This window comes from Lampetra fluviatilis, chromosome 22 (genome assembly GCF_964198595.1).
Source record: "Lampetra fluviatilis chromosome 22, kcLamFluv1.1, whole genome shotgun sequence".
Taxonomy (NCBI): domain Eukaryota; kingdom Metazoa; phylum Chordata; class Hyperoartia; order Petromyzontiformes; family Petromyzontidae; genus Lampetra; species Lampetra fluviatilis.
In genome coordinates, this window is record NC_136296.1 from 1,600,046 (window position 1) to 1,618,828 (window position 18,783).

The 18,783-nt window shown below is 50.5% G+C and overlaps 1 non-coding gene and 1 pseudogene across 1 annotated transcript; both read right to left on the bottom strand.

Moving 5' to 3' along the window:
- Nucleotides 1-104: 104 nt before the first annotated feature.
- On the bottom strand, nt 105-213 carry LOC144940190 (5S ribosomal RNA; annotated as a pseudogene).
- An 8,250-nt stretch (nt 214-8,463) lies between these two features.
- LOC144939129 (5S ribosomal RNA) lies at nt 8,464-8,582 on the bottom strand. Its single transcript, XR_013638324.1, has one exon. It is a non-coding gene; the product is annotated as a 5S ribosomal RNA (ribosomal RNA).
- Between the last annotated feature and the right edge of the window lie 10,201 nt (nt 8,583-18,783).

Genomic DNA, 18,783 nt, shown 5'->3' on the forward strand with positions numbered 1-18,783 from the left:
CTTGATCCCAATGCAGTACACCATATCCACGTGCAATTGGCAGGTGAACTGACTGGGTTGAATTGATGAGTAAAACGCGACCCATCCAGATGCGAAAATGCATAAGCCTACAACACCTGGCATTCCCAGGCAGTCTCCGATCCAAGTACTAACCATGCTCGACCCTGCTTAGCTTCCGCGATCAGGCGCATTCAGGGTGATATGGTCGTAGGAATACTTGCAGAGACCTGAGGCACATTCATATGTAACAAGTAAACCCGTAAAAATAAAGTTTTCACTATAAATCCTTTATATTCGTGGCGGCTAGAGTCCTCTCGTCCTCTGGCTTGAGATGGCTGCCACCTATGGGTCAGATGATTGCATGGCAGCATTAAGCAATTGGTAATTAAATATAATATTTTTGTCCTAAAAAGTGTAAAATTTAGAAAAAATATTTTCACGAACATTAATTGTCACGCACAACGAGTCTGTGTGGAAAATGTCAGCTCGATTGGATCACGGGAAGTGGGTTAAAAAACGACCGAATGATTTGCACGGTCCTAAGCAAGCAAGCAAGTGAACTTAATAGAAAGGATTTAATAAGTATAACCCGTAAAAACGAAGTTTTTCACTATAAATCCTTTATATGCGTGGCAGCGAACTTAATATAAAGTGTTTAAAAATATATTCGCCTGTGGAGGACGCGGGGATCGATCCCGCGACCTCTGTCATGGGAAGCGAGGGCGCTACCAACTGCGCTACTCCGCCACGGCCTGTGGAGGGGTTACGCTCTGGGCTCTTACACTGTGCGTTCTATTTGAATATATGTAAAATAATTTTTTTTTGCCTAAAAAGTTTAAAATGTTGGAAATTTTTTTCACGAACATTAATTGTCTCGCACAACGAGTCTGTGTGGAAAATGTCAGCTCGATTGGATCACGGGAAGTGGGTTAAAAAACGACCAAAATATTTGCACGGTCGTAAGCAAGCAAGCAAGCACGCAAGCAAGCACGCAAGCAAGCAAGCGAACTTAATATAAAGGATTTAAAAATATATTCGCCTGTGGAGGAAGAGCTGATCGATCCCTCGACCTTTGGCATGGGAAGCGAGGGCGCTACCAACTGCGCTACTCAGCCACGGCCTGTGGAGGGGTTACGCTCTTAGCTCCTACTCTGTGACGTTCAGCCGAAGCCATGAATGAGTTCTATTTGAATAAATGTAAAATAAAAATGTTTTGCCTAAAAGTGTAAAAAAATTTAAAACATTTTTCACGAACATTAATTGTCTCGCACAACGAGTCTGTGTAGAAAATGTCAGCTCGATTGGATCACGGGAAGTGGATTAAAAAACGACCGAAAGATTTGCACGGTCGTAAGCAAGCAAGCACGCAAACAAGCAAGCACGCAAGCAAGCAAGCGAACTTAATATAAAGGATTTAAAAATCAAGATTCAACTCTACTGCTGGAGGTCAACACTCATGAAAACGTTTATTCTGGACTCCTGGTTGAGCCCCGAAAGAGTGGCATTAAACGATATTTTACAAGAAAACCTTGATCCCAATGCAGTACACCATATCCACGTGCAATTGGCAGGTGAACTGACTGGGTGAATTGAAGAGTAAAACGCGACCAATCCAGATGCGAAAATGCTAAAGCCTACAACACCTGGTGTTCCCAGGCAGTCTCCCATACAAGTGTAATGCGGGCGTAAACGGCCTCGCGGATATGACGTCATGGGGGGGAGGAGTTAGGTCACGTGTGAGAGAGGGGTGAGGTCTTAAGGGAGAGATACCGGAAGAGACGGGGGAGTGTGGGAGATAGAGTTAGAGTGAGGCCACGCAGGGCGGAGGTTGGAGAGTGGCGAGATCGCCACGCACACAGAGTAAGACTCGGCACCGTCGGCCAGCGGTGACCGAGCACGGAGGAACGAGGAGCAGCGGTGGAGCTGCAGTGAGGGCAGCCGGAGGACTGCACAGGGGATCTGCAGCGGAGCTGCAGAGGCGAGGAGGCTACGGGAGCGAAGGCAGCTGTGGAGCTGCCAAGCGGAGAGGCTCTGAGCGAGGGCCGTGTGGGACAAGTGTAAAGAACCCAAATAAAGGACAATGGAGACAGACCCAGTGATCGAGTCCTTTATTACACTGGTGTCAGAAGTGAAACGGCATGTCAAAACAGCTCAGAAAAAAGAATATTCCTGCGCCATCATCTGCATCATCATCCGATGACGACGACCTTCCTCAGGCGGTGGACTTGCCTGCGATGGAGGAGGAGATCCGTGCGGGAACGAGTACGGGTCCGGGAGTCCAAGATGTCGCCGCATCGGTGGACCCGTCTGCACCAGAGGACGCGGATTGGCGATGGAGGCAGATGGCGGCGCAGCTGGAGACACTGAAAAACGTGCTCGCGCAATTGTGCGAGCTCGTCACGCCGAAGACGGCGTTGGGGAGAGCCGATGGAGGTCCGCAGGTCGCCGCCTTGTCTCCGCTGTCGGCGCCATCGGCCACGTGGCACGAAGACGCCATTTTGGGCGTGGCAGGAGAAGAACGGCGGGAAGCCGCCATCCTGCGCTCTCCGCGGCGAGAGGCCGCCATCTTGAACACGTTGCGATGCGACGCCATTTAGAATATGCCGCCTGGTGAGTCATCGGCTGAGGACGGCGCAACAAGGAGTCGCAGTCATCATCTCACGACCGTTAAAGAATTCTCCATCGGGGGCGATTGGAGTGCTTTCGCCTGCAGATTTTTGGCGGCGGTACGCTCAGCAAGGTGGACGGACGCTGAGGCATTGGAGGTTTTACCGACTCTTCTCGATGACGAGTCGGTGAGATTCTTCCGTTCTATAAAGGCCGAGAAGAAGAAAACATTGAGAGGAGTTTTCGACGAAATGGCAGATGCATATGAGCCACCGGATGATGCTCATTGCAGGTTTGTTCAACGTCAGCGAGCACCCAAAGAGTCGCTGGTGGCATACAGGGGTGCGGTATTGGAGTTGGCCATGGCTGCATACACGGAGACGGAGCCTGACCTGCTCGAACCTCTCATCTTGAGTAAGATGCTCGAGCTGTCCCGGGATTTGGGGATTCCTATGCCGGTGTGTGGCCACAAAAAGCTCACATCCTGGGCAGCAGCTAAATGTCTTGATGCCCAGTTCAACCTGCGCCGTTGGAAGCAAGTCACGGCGTGGACGGGGGTGCCCATCGTCGAAGGAGGTGCCGCGGGTTGGGATCCCAAGAAGGCGGTGTACGTTCCTGACGGGGGGGGCCCGCAGGAGCTGACGGCCGCCTCTGCACAGTGGTCGGCCCGCAGTAGGCCGGGGCCGCGATCTGCGCCGCCGCCACGGGAGCGTCGGGACGGGGGGGCTGCGGCGCGGCGCAACGACATCGACTGCTTCCGCTGCGGCCGTAAAGGCCATTACGCCAGGGACTGCAGGGCCCGTGTCCCGGGTACCCCCCAGCAGGAGGCCTCGACAGCGGACGTGCCACGGAAGGATCCTCCAGGACAGGCAAGTCGGTGCGCACCAGACACCCGGCAAGGCTTGACACCTCACTCATCACCGTTGTCGTGCGATCCGGGTGTTGTTAATAACGGGGGGAGGCCATCGACTGGACCACGTCGCTCGGTAACGCAGTGGCGTAAATTGGCATGGCGGGTCGTCACGGCCTCTACTGGTTCGTCCACTGTACCTACCTGGTTCTATACAAGGGGTGGACGTGCGTATTTTAGTGGATTCCGGGGCGTCCGCGACCATTATATCGGATGTAATTTTCCATCTGTTGGACATCCCACCTGAGGCCGTGCGTCCGGTTTACGATTCCTGCGTCGCTGCGAACGGGGGTAGCATGGGCATTGTGGGCCAGGTGGACGCTAAAATATCTATCGGGGGAGTGTCGGCCTTGGGAATTGTGTTAATTTTGAGGTCCCTTGTGGTTCCTTGCTTGTTGGGAACTGACTTCCTGGCCAAGATGCCCATTCTAATTCTAATTAATCAAAACTGCATTGAATTACCGGGTGGCCGAAAAATTACATTTCTACCGTCGCCCTGGGGGCGACCTGCTCCGGTCGCTCAGGTGCAGGCGCTGTCCGAGGTATCTGTTGATATTCCACCTGGCTCACAGATGCTTATCCCCTTGCGATATCGGAAGCCTGTACCTGGTCGTCAAGGTGCAATTGGGGTTTTGTTGTCGCCGTCCGCCACTATAACGGGCGGATCAGCGCTCGTTGGGGCGCAAACTATTGTCCGGCCAGACCAGCAGCCGTTTCTGCAGGTGCTTAATGCAAGTACCGAAAATGTGTGTGTGCCGGCTGGTACGGTTGTGGCACATGCCACTACGGCGTTTACGGCACAAGATCATCTGGGCAGCCAGGTCATGGTTGGTGGTGTTTCAGGTCCTGGTGCCGCAGATAATCGCTGGATCGCCGAATTGTGTGGGGAAAATTCTTCCCTTTCCGGTGAACAACGTTGCGCGCTTCGTAAATTATTATTGAGTTATTCTGATGTGTTTAGCTCCGACGATTTGGACTTGGGACGCACCTCGTTGCTTTACCATCATATTGACACAGGGGACGCTGCCCCTATTCGGTTAAACTCGCATCGGATGAGTCCGGCGGAGCGAGATCAGGTTCGAGGGGCAGGGGATGACATGTTGGCTGCGGACATAATATCTCCATCTAACAGCGCGCCTGTTGTTTGGTTAAAAAGAAGGATGGCAAATTGCGATTTTGTGTGGACTTTCGAAAATTGAATAAAGTGTCTGTGGCGGATGCGTACCCCCTGCCACGTATGGACGACTCCCTCGATGCCTTGTCGGGGGCGAAGTTCTTTTCAACGCTAGATCTCTCTTCGGAATTCTGGCAGCTTCCCCTTGACGAGCCCTCGCGGGAGAAGACTGCTTTCCGTATGTCGCAGGGGTTATTCCAATTTAATTGTCTTCCGATGGGGTTGAATGCTGCCCCTGCCACATTTCAAAGGTTGATGGAGTTGGTGTTAACGGGGTTGCAGTGGGAGACATGTCTGATATATTTAGACGATATTATCGTCTTCAGCCGCAAATTTGATGAGCATTTACTGCGGTTGGAGGCTGTGTTCGCCAGGATGCGTTCCGCTAATTTGAAATTTAAGCCTAAGAAATGTCACCTACTGCAACGGTCCGTGCGCTATTTGGGGCATATCGTCAGTGCGGACGGGGTGGCCACGGATCCGGACAAGACAGCATGCGTCCGTGACTGGCCAACCCCGGCCACGGTGGGGGATGTACGTCGGTTTTTGGGGTTTGCCTCATATTATCGGAAGTTTGTTCCGAATTTCGCGACGATCGCGAGGCCCTTGCACCTCCTTACGGGTAAAGGACGGAAATTTGCTTGGGGACCGCCAGAAGAGGCGGCGTTTCAGGGCCTGCGCGATCGACTGGCTACGGCACCGACGTTGGATTATCCTGATTTCGATCACCCCTTCATTCTGGATACGGACGCGAGTGACACGGGCATTGGGGCCATTTTGTCTCAGTCAAAAGGTGGTGTAGAGCGCGTGGTGGCGTACGGTAGCCGGGTGTTGTCTCCCGCAGAAACCCGCTACTGCGTCACACGCAGGGAACTTTTGGCAATTGTTTTCTTTCTCCGCCAATTTCGACCGTATCTCTACGGTCGTTCGTTTATTGTACGCACGGATCGACTGGCTACGACTGCCAGTTGGCGCGGTGGTTGGACACGCTGCAAGAATTTTCCTTCCAAATTCACCATCGGAAGCGGGTGCGTCACGCGAATGCGGACGCGCTTTCTAGGTTGCCGCAGCGATCCCCTTGCGCGTGCGCGTCTGGGACGCATAGATGTGCGCCGATTCAGAAACCCCCTCAGCCTGTTGCGTTGACGGTCGACGTGCCTGAAGCTCCAAAGGAGCCGGGACCGGCTGATGGGATTTTGAATCTTCCAAGGGCTGTGTGGATTCGGGAACAAATGTTGGATGATTCATTGGTCACGTTACGGAATCGGACTGCGAAGAAGAGTGGGGGACTGGGTACGTGGGGTATGCCGGAAACCGCTCTCCGCGATGGTCTGCTAATGTGGAGGGAAGGGTTACAGAAACGCTGGAGTCTGGTTGTACCGGCATCCTTGCGGTACGAATTGATTAGGACTCTGCATGGGGACACGCTTTTACATCTGGGGGTGCAGAAGACCCTATTGATGTTGCAGCGAGACTACTTTTGGCACGGCATGACAATGGATGTCGTCGGTCACGTTCGCGCGTGTCCCGATTGTGCCCGGCGAAAACCACCTAAACAACCATATGTGCCGCCGATACAGTCTATTCAGGTGTCTAGAGTTAACAAATTGGTGGCGTTGGACATTTTGGGACCCTTCCCGCCATCCGCTAAGGGTAATAAATACTTGCTAGTTGGGGTGGAGTACCTCTCCCGCTGGCCGATGGCCTGGCCTTTGCCTGACCAGTCAGCGGCGTCTATCACAGACGCCTTTCTATTTGGGTATGTTATCGACAAGGGGGCGCCGGCAAGGCTCCTCACAGACCAAGGCCGGAATTTTTCTTCTAAATTGTTGGGGGAGGTGTGTGCGGCTCTTGGAACTAAAAAGATACGGACATCTCCCTACCACCCACAAACGGATGGTAAGGTCGAAGGGCTAAATCGGACTTTGTCCGCCATGTTGCGTCACACCGTGAGTGAAAAACAATCGGATTGGGATTTGCATATCCCTGGGGTACTTTCGGCATACCGGATGACGCCGCATGCGGCTACAGGATATTCGCCGTTTTTCCTTATGTACGGTCGCGAAAACGTGCCGCCAATGGATGTGCAGTTGGGAACTGGAGTGAGGGGACCTGCTAAGCCTCTTCTGATTACATTCAGGATACCGTTCGCTGGGTTACTGAGGCACGGGAAGGGGCCCGCATGGCTACTGCCAAAGCCCAGGCCCGGAACGAGCGGTGTGCTCGACGCTCAAAGGGGGAGTGCCCCTGGAAGGTGGGGGACATGGCCTGGCTCCATTGCCCGCAGGTGCGGCCAGGTACCTCTCCTAAATTACACAAACCATGGCAAGGGCCAGTTCGCCTCATCGAGGTTCCCAACACACAGTCCGCGCATGTTCGGTTTGGATCTCGGCGTTGGTTCGTTCACACGTCGCGCTTGAAACCATATGTGGCCCCTCGAAACGATGCGTCATCTCCTGATGTTGCCTTGCCGGGGTCTGTTGTTGCCGACTCATCCTTGCCTGTGCCTGTTGACCTTGCAAGAGCGCCTGTCGTGCCTTTTACAGACAAGCCGGCCGTGACATTGCTGGAGACAGGAGACTCTGCTCGGGGTGTGCCTACCACGGCTGCGGGGACCCCGAGCCCCGCCGCCCTTCCGACCCCGCCGCAGACACGATCGCGACGCACCCCCGACGCTGGGCCTTCAGGGACACGGGACCGGGACGTTGACGGGCCTCCAATAGCGACAGGAAGACTTCATCCTGTCGCTCCTAAAACCCCGTCACGTTCCCGGTCTGCAGGAGGGCCGCCGCCCGTCCGGGACAGACCGGCGACCCGCACGCGCTCAAAGTCCCTTACATTTCATTGAATTTTACTGTTGTGTTTTGTTGTTGTTGTTGTTGTTATATTTATTGTATGCTTCGTTGTCCTTGCATGTGTGATGGTTGTGTTCGCTCGCATTACTTGTGTCGTTATTGTTCAGCCGAGGTCGGCTGGATTTTCTCTACGGGGGAGGGTGGTGTAATGCGGGCGTAAACGGCCTCGCGGATATGACGTCATGGGGGGGAGGAGTTAGGTCACGTGTGAGAGAGGGGTGAGGTCTTAAGGGAGAGATACCGGAAGAGACGGGGGAGTGTGGGAGATAGAGTTAGAGTGAGGCCACGCAGGGCGGAGGTTGGAGAGTGGCGAGATCGCCACGCACACAGAGTAAGACTCGGCACCGTCCGCCAGCGGTGACCGAGCACGGAGGAACGAGGAGCAGCGGTGGAGCTGCAGTGAGGGCAGCCGGAGGACTGCACAGGGTATCTGCAGCGGAGCTGCAGAGGCGAGGAGGCTACGGGAGCGAAGGCAGCTGTGGAGCTGCCAAGCGGAGAGGCTCTGAGCGAGGGCCGTGTGGGACAAGTGTAAAGAACCCAAATAAAGGACAACGGAGACAGACCCAGTGATCGAGTCCTTTATTACACAAGTACTAACCAGGCTCGACCCTGCTTAGCTTCCGAGATCAGACGAGATCGTGCGCATTCAGGGTGATGTGGTCGTAGGCCATTCATGCAGAGACCTGACGCACATTCATACGTAAAAATCAGGATTCAACTCTACTGCGGGAGGTCAACACTCATGAAAACGTTTATTCTGGACTCCTGGTTGAGCCCCGAAAGAGTGGCATTAAACGGTCTTTTACAAGAAAATCTTGATCCCAATGCAGTACACCATATCCACGTGCAATTGGCAGGTGAACTGACTGGGTGAATTGAAGAGTAAAACGCGACCCATCCAGATGCGAAAATGCAAAAGCCTACAACACCTGGTATTCCCAGGCAGTCTCCCATCCAAGTACTAACCAGGCTCGACCCTGCTTAGCTTTCGAGATCAGACGAGTTCGGGCGCATTCAGGGTGATATGGTCATAGACCATACTTGCAGAGACCTGACGCACATTCATATGTAAAAATCAAGATTCAACTCTACTGCGGGAGGTCAACACTCATGAAAACGTTTATTCTGGACTCCTGGTTGAGCGCCGAAAGAGTGGCAGTAAAGTAAACGGTCTTTTTGTACAGCTTGTGGAATGTCTCTCATCAAGGACCAGCAGTATTCTGCCATCATGTTTGAGTCCCATCGGCTTTGGTAACGTTCTTCCATAACTTGAATGTCTTGATGAAAGAGTTCACCTTGCTCTTCGCTCACGTGACCCATGTTCTCTGGAAACTGGGCCAAGTGACTATGTAAGTAGTGAACCTTGATGCTCATTCTACATCCAAGTGCTTGGAAACTCAAGAGCAGCTCCTCCACAATCTCTCGATAGTTGTCCGCTTTCTTGTTCCCAAGGAAATTCCGCACCACATCAAAGAATGCATTCCAAGCTCTAGCCTCTGCCGCAGTCATTGTTGTAACAAAGTGTGGATCCCTGATGAGTGTTCTTATTTGAGGGCCATCAAATATTCCAGCCTTTTTCTTCTCGGCACTGAGATTTGAAAAGGTTGAACATAAATAGCTGAAGCAGTCTCCAGTGTTATCAAGAGCTTTGACGTATTGCTTCATTAACCCAAGTTTTATATGCAGTGAGGGAAATACAATTGTATTCCTATCAACCAGAGGCTCATTCTTGTCACCAGGCGTCAAACTGATTCTTGGTGGCCAGTTATATTTAACCCAGTGTTCTAATGTAGCCCTACTGTCCCAGTAGCACAGGAAACAAGGGTATTTGGTGTGACCTCTTTGCTGACCCAGCAGAAAATTTACCATTTTCAAATCAACACAAATTAGCCATCCATGAACATGGTATTCTAATCTATCCAGAACAATCTTGATGTTGGCATACTCTTCATTCATTTTTACAGAGTGTCCTATTGGGATTGAACCATATATATTTATGTTGTGAAGTAACACACATTTCAAACTCCTTTTACTGCTGTCAATAAAAAGTCACCATTCACTTGAATCATATGTGGGCAGTCCCATATTGAGAAGAAGCCCTTCAACATCATTACAATAAACAAGTTGACCATCTGAATGGAAGTACTTTCGCAGTGCTGCTTCTCTGTTACGATGAAAGGAGACACTAGTGCCAGGTCTGAGTAGCCCTTTCTCTTGCAGCCTGGAAGCCAACAATTCAGCAGACTGCTTTGGCAAATACAAATCTCTTACAAGATCATTCAATTCAGGCTGACTAAACAGAGAAATGTTATCACAATCTGCATCAGATGGCGTATATTCGATCTGATCATCATCATCATCATCATCTGTAGAAGCAGGTAAACTGAGGGATTCAACATCAATCTCTGGTAGCTCAGTAAATACAGGCACAGGTATTTCCTCACAGTGCTCAACTGGTCGTTTGGCAGATGGGATATCTGGGTATTGTAAGTGTTATTGAAACCTTTTACATTGACAAGGCAGAAGTAGCAGTTATCCAAATGGTTTGTAGGTTCTCTCCAAACCATTGGCACACCAAATTTAAGCTTAGCATTAATTCCTTTAGAGTTTAGACCATGATCGCAAAGTTTCAACACAGGTTTTACACACTTTGTGAGTAGCCCAATTTTTGTCTTGGTCTCCAAGTCGTACTTTAAAGTAGGCAAGATTAACCTTCTTGACAAAGGTATTGATGTTGCGCCTTTGATCCTGTGTAGGGGTGTTACGGAGGGGCTGTATACATAGGATCACACGGGAAACAAACACAGTGGGCGGGGCTTCGTGAGTGCACGGGGAGGTGCTCTCAACGACGTCCGCACAGGGCAGCCTGGGGGGCTGGCCCCACCCCTCAGCGGGGGGGTTTTGGTATAAAAGGGGATGAGCCGGAGAGCTCGGGGTACAATGTTAAAGCTAAACCAGTGAAGACCGAAGATCGTCTAGCTAGAGCCCTGGACTCCCCTGGGTCGCCGCCCTTGTCAGGGCCGCGCAGGACCGAGCCAGCGGCGTGGTCCCGAGAACCAGAGCTAGTGCTCTGGGACTCCCGGTAACCGTAGCCCGACTTACCAGTGTCGGGCCAGACAGCCTCCCCTAGCCTGTTAGTGGAGGACTAGGAGGTAGGTCAGAGATAGCTAGCAGTGTATTCCCAGCTAGCCGGGTGAGGGGGCCGATACCCCCTCCAGTGTTGTATGTCCGCGGTTGTGACAACTGTTGCGGAATAAATACGTGTGCCTCAACCCCGGCGTCCAAGAGTTCTCAACGATATTACACCTGTAAAGTGAAGCTGCCACAGATGTAGCAGAAGATATCTGGGTCATTACTGCATTTCCTTCTTTCGGATGTTGTAGCCATTGTTAAATCACGCCCTGCAGAAGAAAAATATTAATAAAATGTGGATATCTACATAAAATTATATTATAAACACACTATCCTAAAAATAAAGCACCATATTTTAACACTAAAGAAGTCACTGACTCGCAACAACTTGCAATCATAAGTGACAGAGTTAATTTTGGGTAAAATCAATGAAAATGGGGTATGCCGATAGCATAAAAATGAGATGTGATAGAGCAAATCTGAGATCAAATTTGGAATCAGCACCCTGAGATTAGTCTAAAACAGCTGCAAAAGTCCAGGCCAGAATTTTTTTTTTGATGACCACGTGCCAATAAACAGCACCATCTGATATCTGAATTGAGAATAATTTTAAATTAGCAAGATAATTTTCTTGGCTTAGTGATATATAAATTGCACCTGCCGATCTGCCAAGATTACGTATTTATCACTAGATTAAACACATATTTGAAAGACTAATAAGTTTACGATTTGCAAGCAATGCTCCCCACAGAAGGAAATATCCATGACTGGTCAATGTGTGAAATGATGACTGAATCTTACACGCTTTTGGACGAAAATTCTCATCCGTCGTGGTATTCAACCAGTGTGATGGCGTTAGAGGTAAGGCCCTCTATTCCCCGTGTACCCCCTGATCCCCTTAGAGGTTTGACCAAGGACTGAATGGTTTGGCTTCGGTGTACACGGACCATATCGGCCCTTCCAGGTGTTTAATGTACAGACCAAAACATACCTCGCTCATACAATGAGTTAATTTTACATGCATGATCAGCGATGATCTAAGCATTGCTGGATGAAGACCCCTTCAAGCCGTTTTCATACCCATAGCCTTGGGTATCAATAATCTTTTCTCCAACTATAGAAAATATTCTTTATATCCGTTTCTCGACGTGAAAAATCATTAGTTTCTTAAATGTTGGAGGCATATTTTATTCTTATTTATTTGGGTAATTATATGTTTCACGATAATGCTCATGATTATTTTGCATTAAATATATATCAGTAGAGTTGAATGTTAATTTTTTTCAGATTAATGTGCTACAGGTCTCCATAAACATTGCCTATGACCATATCACCCTGAATGTACCTGATGTCGTCTGATCTCAGAAGCACCTGTGAGTACTTGGATGCGAGGCTGCCTGGGAATACCAGGTAGTGTAGGCTTGGTATTAATTATAGATTTGAAGCTTTCGTGACTGCAAGGATTCATACTCTTTGGTTTTTTCGGTAAAGTCACGTAGGTAAAAAATAATAAAATAATAATGATAAATCAATTAAATCACGACGTTTCGGAGGCAACACAAGTCTCCGTCTTCAGGTGGGACCGTCACAGCTAAATTTATTATATCAAGTGAGGAGAAATCCAAGAGACAATATCTTAAATACAAGTTAAGGGGAGGGGGAGGGGCTTATATAAATGTGGTAGTCAGGGACTGGAACGGTGGGGGGGGGGGTAGAAGGGAGGGTACAATTGGAGAACTTCAACCGGGGTTACGGCCGATGTTGGCTGCCAAATCCAAAATAACAGTACTGTCAAACGCTGAGGATGTCAACACTCGGTAAAATAGACTAGTACCTGTCAAACAAGATGGTACAAATATGCGTAGTTAAATCTTTTTTACATGGTTAATAACATCTTTCCAATGATGGCTCAATTTGTACCCATCATCCCGGTTGAAGTTATGTCTGTGTTTGTATATCTGGATGGCCTCGTGGACAAACCTTTGATGGTAGCCAGAAGGTTTGCAGAGCACCTTGGTCTCAGAAAAGACAATATCATGAGAGCCCACAGCGTTGTAACAATGTAACAAAATTGTTTAATTGTTCACTTGAAATAAACAGCATCATCTGAAATCTACATTGAGAATTATACTAAATTAGCAGAATTAATTTGTTTGGCTTAATGACATATAAATTACATCTGCCGATCTGCCAAGATGCTCTATTTATCACTAGATTAAAATATATATTATATATGAAATATTAATAAGTTTACGATGTGCAAGTAATGTTCCCAACAGAAATACTCTGTCTTTTTCTTGGCTGTGCATCCAAGACGATGATGATGATGATGTTGCTCCTCTTGTGGATGGGGAGTAGGGGTGGGTTAGCGCTTTTGGTGCTTATGCCACTTCATGTGGCTGTGGAGGCCGATGCGAGAGCCGCACACTCTGCTGCAGCTTGGACACGTGTGTTGGGTGTCAGATCGCGACATCCCAGCTGCGCGTTGGTGTCTCTGGGTGCATCTATCGTATCTCCTCTGTGAGATGATGTCTTCCAGGTGCTGAACTTCTCTGGCATTGGTGGACTGGCACGTGGACCTGTCCAGGATGGAGGGATTTATGTTACAGCACTTCAGCAGATCCTCGTTGTGGTTCTTGAAATACTTTTCTTGTCCTCGAGCAAAGCGTTTGGCTGCGCTGAGTTTACCTAGAGTACTCGACGGGGAAGGCGGTTAAGAGCCAGCGGAGGTGTTGTTTCGCCCTGCTTGGCTCAACGCAGGATTATTGGTGTTGGCAAGGATCTCAGTGTGTGGTACTTTGTCCTCCCAGGTTAGCCCTAGGATGCACTGGAGGCATCTGATGTGAAAGGCTTCTAGGATGTTGATGTACTGCCTATATGGGTCCAGGTCTCTGGGCCATAAAGCAGGGTGGAGACACACAATGTCGTTGTAAACTGCCACCTTGGAGTGGGTCTCGAGGTTACGGTTTTCAAAGACCCTGGCCCAGAGGTATCCAAAGGAAGTGGAGGCTCTATTGACACAAGTGTGGAGAGAGAGCAATACCGAGGTACGTGAAATGGGTACCAATTTGAGGGGAATACCACCGATGTTGAAGGAGTGGAGTGAGGGGCATGCGGATTATAATTAAGAAATGATTTCTGTCTTCTGGGTATTGACTTCGAGGCCGACAGAGCGGCATGAGACCAGGATGACGGCGTGTTGCATAGATTCTGGAGTGTGAGCCAGGAGTGCACAATCATTTGCATATTGCAGTTCCAAAATCCGTTGGGTTGTGATTTCGCGTGGGCTTGTAGGCATCTTAGGTTGAATAGATTTCCATCCAGATGGTGCTGAAGCTGGATTCCGTCGATTCAAAAGAAGGAGTTGTGTGACAGGCTTGTGGTGGCAGCAAGTAGCATGTTTACTATGACAGGAGCCAGAACATAACCATGCTTGACCCCGACCTCCACGTTGAAAGGCTCTGATTGAAGTCCACCAAGCACCACTCTGGCATGCATCCCGTCAAGGAACTGTTTTAGAATGCTCAACAACTTGGGAGGCACCCAAAGTTTGGTGAGCTGCTGTCAAATTATCTTTCGGTTGATGGTGTCATGTTTTGGTGAGGTCAATAAAAGCTATGAAGAGGTCTTTGTTTTGCTCCCGGCATTTCTCCTGCAGTTGCTTTGTCACAAAGATAATTTCAGTGGTGCTCCTGCTCTTCCTGAAGCCGACACTAGGATTCTGGGAGGATGTTTTTTGATAGGTGCTCTGCGATCCGGTAGAGCATTATTCTGACAAGGACCTTCCCAGCAACTGAGGGAGATACCTCTGCGGTTGCCGCAAGCCACTTTGTCACCCTTCTTCTTGAAGATAACTACAACATTCGCATCCTTCCATCCCTATGGGATGGTTTCGGACAGCTAGATCGACTTTATGAGAAGGTGCAAGCGGCGATGGAGGTATCCCCCTTTCTTCAGGATCTCAGCTGGGATGACGTCGGATCTAGCACTTTTGTTGTTTTTCAGGCCTTTGACCACCTGGTGGACCTCAGAAAACTTTAGTGGGTTGTCGAGTTCATGAATGGGTGGTATATCTCGGAGTGTGTCGAGCATGAGCGAGTCTGTGGGGTTGGTGTGGTTGAGGAAGTCATCAACGTGCTTTGCCCATCTCTCCAAGATATTTTGGTGGTTATTGAAAAATGTGTTGCCATGAGCAGACCTGAACAGAGAGATGGCTTGTTTTTTAGGACCATAGAGGACTTTGATGGCATCATAGAACCCGTGGGCATTGTTTGCGTCCATGAGGCTTTGGATCTCATCTGCCTTTTGGACCCACCAGGTGTTCTCCATGGCACGGGGAGCATGCTGGGACTCTGCTTTGGCACAGCAGAGGGTGGTTTGGAGAGTGGGGGAGTCAGGGTTGGACAGAACGGCTTTGTGGGCTTGGCGTTAATTCTGTAAGAGTGTGTGGATGTCGGCAGCATTCTCGTCAAACCAGTCTTAGCGACGCTTTTTGGTGTACTCACCTGATTCTGAGGCTGCCTCGACGACGGCTGTGCGCAGCTCAGTCCATGTGGTGTTGGGGGTGGAGTCCGGGGGGATTGGGAGGAATTTGGTGGGGAGGAGACACCGAAAGTTGTTGGCGACAGCAGGGTTGTTGAGGGGATTACAGTCGAGTCTCTTATTTGGGGCCTTCATTGGATGGCGTGGACGGATCTCAATGCGGAGCTTGGCTTTGATTATATAGTGATCAGTCTAGCATTCTGCCCTGCACATGGCTCAGGTCACTAGCACCTCCTTTTGGTCACACTAACAGAAGTACATTTCCCTGACTGCTGACGGTGTGCAATAATGACTGAATCTAAAATGCTTTTGGCTGAAAATTCACCTCCGTCGTGATCTTCGACCAGTATGACTGCATTCGAGGTTAGGCCCTGATCCCCTGTTGAGGTTTGACCAAGGCTTTGGTATGTCCGTGTCGGCTTTTCCAGATATTTAATATACAGACCAAAACATGCATTACTCATACATTAAGTTTATTTTATTTTCATCAGCGATGATCTATGCACTAATACTCTTTGGTTCTTTCGGTAAAGTCACGTAGATAGAACTGAACGGCGATCGTTGGTGAACTCTCGTATTACATCACCCCCCCGCCCCCCCCCCCCCCCGTGTAAAAGGGCTAGCCGTCTCGGCTAGAACAAAGCAACAATAATACTAGAGCCATAGAGCATGAAGACAATGCAACAACAAGAACAATAGAAAGGTGCCTAACAAGCGCACAAGGCAAGGCCAGTAAGAACACATTCAACACAAAACAATAGTACTGATAAGATGCATACGAACACGTTATGCAAGAAGGTATAACAGTTATTAGCGAAAGGGAACAGATTTCGAGCGTGTATGCGACGCAGGTCCATCCCTCGCTGCTGGGCGATGTGGCGCCGGTCCCGATGTCACAGGAAACGGAAGGATGGGGCGTGGAGCGTCCGACTTGGCGGAAGAACATCCCGCCAGAGCAGGGTCATCCGCAGCAGCCGGAGCGTTCAGGGTCTGTGGGTCTGTGGAAGGCAAACCAGACCCCTTCTGGGGATCAACCGGCAACCGAGTTGGCCCATCGGACGCATCAGACCCCAGCAGGATAGTTAAGCGGGATGAGGGAGCAACGCGCGGGGCGAGGAAGGGTTTCAACCGTGAAGTGTGGACGTACCAGCGGCGTGAACCCGACTGAATACGCACACATTGAGGGCTCCGTACCTCGATCAACTCAACAGGCCCCTGCCATGGCCTGTTTAATTTGGGAGAGGTACCCACTGGTAACTGGGGGCAGTGGATCCAGGCCCGGTCGCCTACAACCCATGGCATCTCACGTCACGATCGACGAGCGTACCGCTCGTTACGGGCGAAACCAATGAGTCGTCCAATAGCTGCTCGCATATCCACACCGACCCTGGCAGGTTCAACACACCATCGGCTGGCCATGGCTCCACGCGTTCCGTGGAGTGTTCAGCGGAGTCCACCCCCACGGACATGACCAACCGAGGGGCCCGAAGAACGACTGTGCACCGGTTAGTGCCGGACGCGCATGCACAAGGGGAACCCCCGGGCAACCTGGAGAGCGCATCCGCATTACCGTGGCGAGTACCCTTAAGGTAATGTATCTCAAAAAATAACTCCTGCCACGTTTCAAGCCAACGGGAAAGCTGGCCGGATGGTTGTTCAATCTTTAACGAGTATTGCAAAGCGGCGTGGTCAGTGCGTACAAAAAATTTCCTACCATACAAATAAGGCCGATATTGGCGAACGAAATGCATGATCCCTAGAAGCTCCCTGCACATAACACAGTAACGAGTCTCTGCCGGGGAGAGAACCCTGCTACCATACACCACGACCATTTCCACGCCGGTTTTACGTTGGGACAGCACGGCGCCGATGCCCGTATCACTGGCATCCGTGTCCAGGATAAAGGGCAATGAAAAGTCGGGATAATCAAGCGTCGGCGCTGACGCCAACCGATCCCGGAGGGTTCAAAAAGCCAACTCTTCCTCGGGTCACCATCTGAACTTCTGATTTTTACCCGTTAATACATGCAGGGACCTGGCGATGGTAGCAAAATGCGGAACGAAGCGACGGTAGTAGGATGCGAACCTGACGAATTGACGCACCTCTCCCACGGAGGTGGGGGTCGGCCAATCACGGACACAAGAGGTTTTGTCCGGATCTGTGGCGATGCCGTCGGAGCTCACAATGTGACCCCAGATAATGCACAGATTGTTGCAGAAGATGACACTCCTAGGTTTGAATTTAAGATTAGCAGCCCGCATTCTGTCAAAAACAACCCTCAAGCGTTGGAGGTGTTCTTCGAACGTGCGACTAAACACAATGACATCATCCAAATATATGAGACACGTGTCCCATTGCAGTCCCGCCAACACCAGCTCCATCAGCCGCTGGAACGTGGCGGGGGCAGCGTTCAGCCCCATGGGAAGGCAGTTAAATTCAAATAGGCCCTGTGGCGTACGAAATACCGTCTTAGGTTTCGACACCTCATCGAGGGGCAGCTGCCAAAATCCCGCCGAGACATCGAGGGTGGAAAATTTTTTCGCTCCCGACAGGGTATCCGGGGAATCGTCCTTCCGTGGCAGAGGGTACGCATCTGCCACAGATACCTTATTAAATCTACGAAAATCCACACAAAACCGGAGGCCGCCATCTTTCTTCTTAACAAGCACAACCGGGGCGCCCCAAGGGCTATTTGATGGCGAAATTATGTCGGCAGCGAGCATTTCGTCCACCGCCCCCCGCACATGGTCCCTCTCAGCGGGACTCATGCGGTGTGGATTCATCCGTATCGGGCTCGCTACCCCGGTATCTATGTGATGGGATAAGAGTGACGTACGACCCAAGTCAAGGTCACTCTTGCTAAAGACATCAGTGTAATCCGACAGCAGCGCTCGCAGAGCGTTACGTTGCCGGCCGGATAATGACGAATTTTCCCTGCACAGCTCGGCGATCCACCGATCGTCGAAATTAGCATCATGGCGTGCCCCCACGGCCAAAACGTGTGGACCACTCTCCTCGCAGTCCGTAAATGCGGTGGTGGCGTGAGCCAAGACTGCACCGGCTGGCACCAGCACGCCGACCGGGCCCCCATTCAGTACTTGTAAGAACGGGGCCTGGCCGGCGCGGACGATTGTCTGCACGGAGCTAGACGTGGGCCAGCAGAATTCTGACCGACGCGTCAACTTCCCCCAATGGTTTCCGGAAACGTAAGGGTATGAGCATTTGTGCGCCAGGTGAGACCTCCACCGTGACGTTCATTATAGCCTGCACGGCAAGGCATGGTAACGGACGACCCAGTGGTGACGGCAAAAAAAGCATTTTCCGGCCCTCCGGCAGTTCCAAACAGCCCTGATCCACAAGGATCTTAACGGGCATCCTACGAAGGAAGTCGGTGCCCAACAAGCAGGGCACCACTATGAAGATACCCGCATGGGTTCCCCCTTATCACTAGTGATAGCGAATGTTTTCATGGAGAAATTTGAAAAAGATGCCATCCAGACATCCACCCTACGTCCTTCCTTGTGGAAGAGATATGTAGATGACACTTTCGTCATTTGGCCACA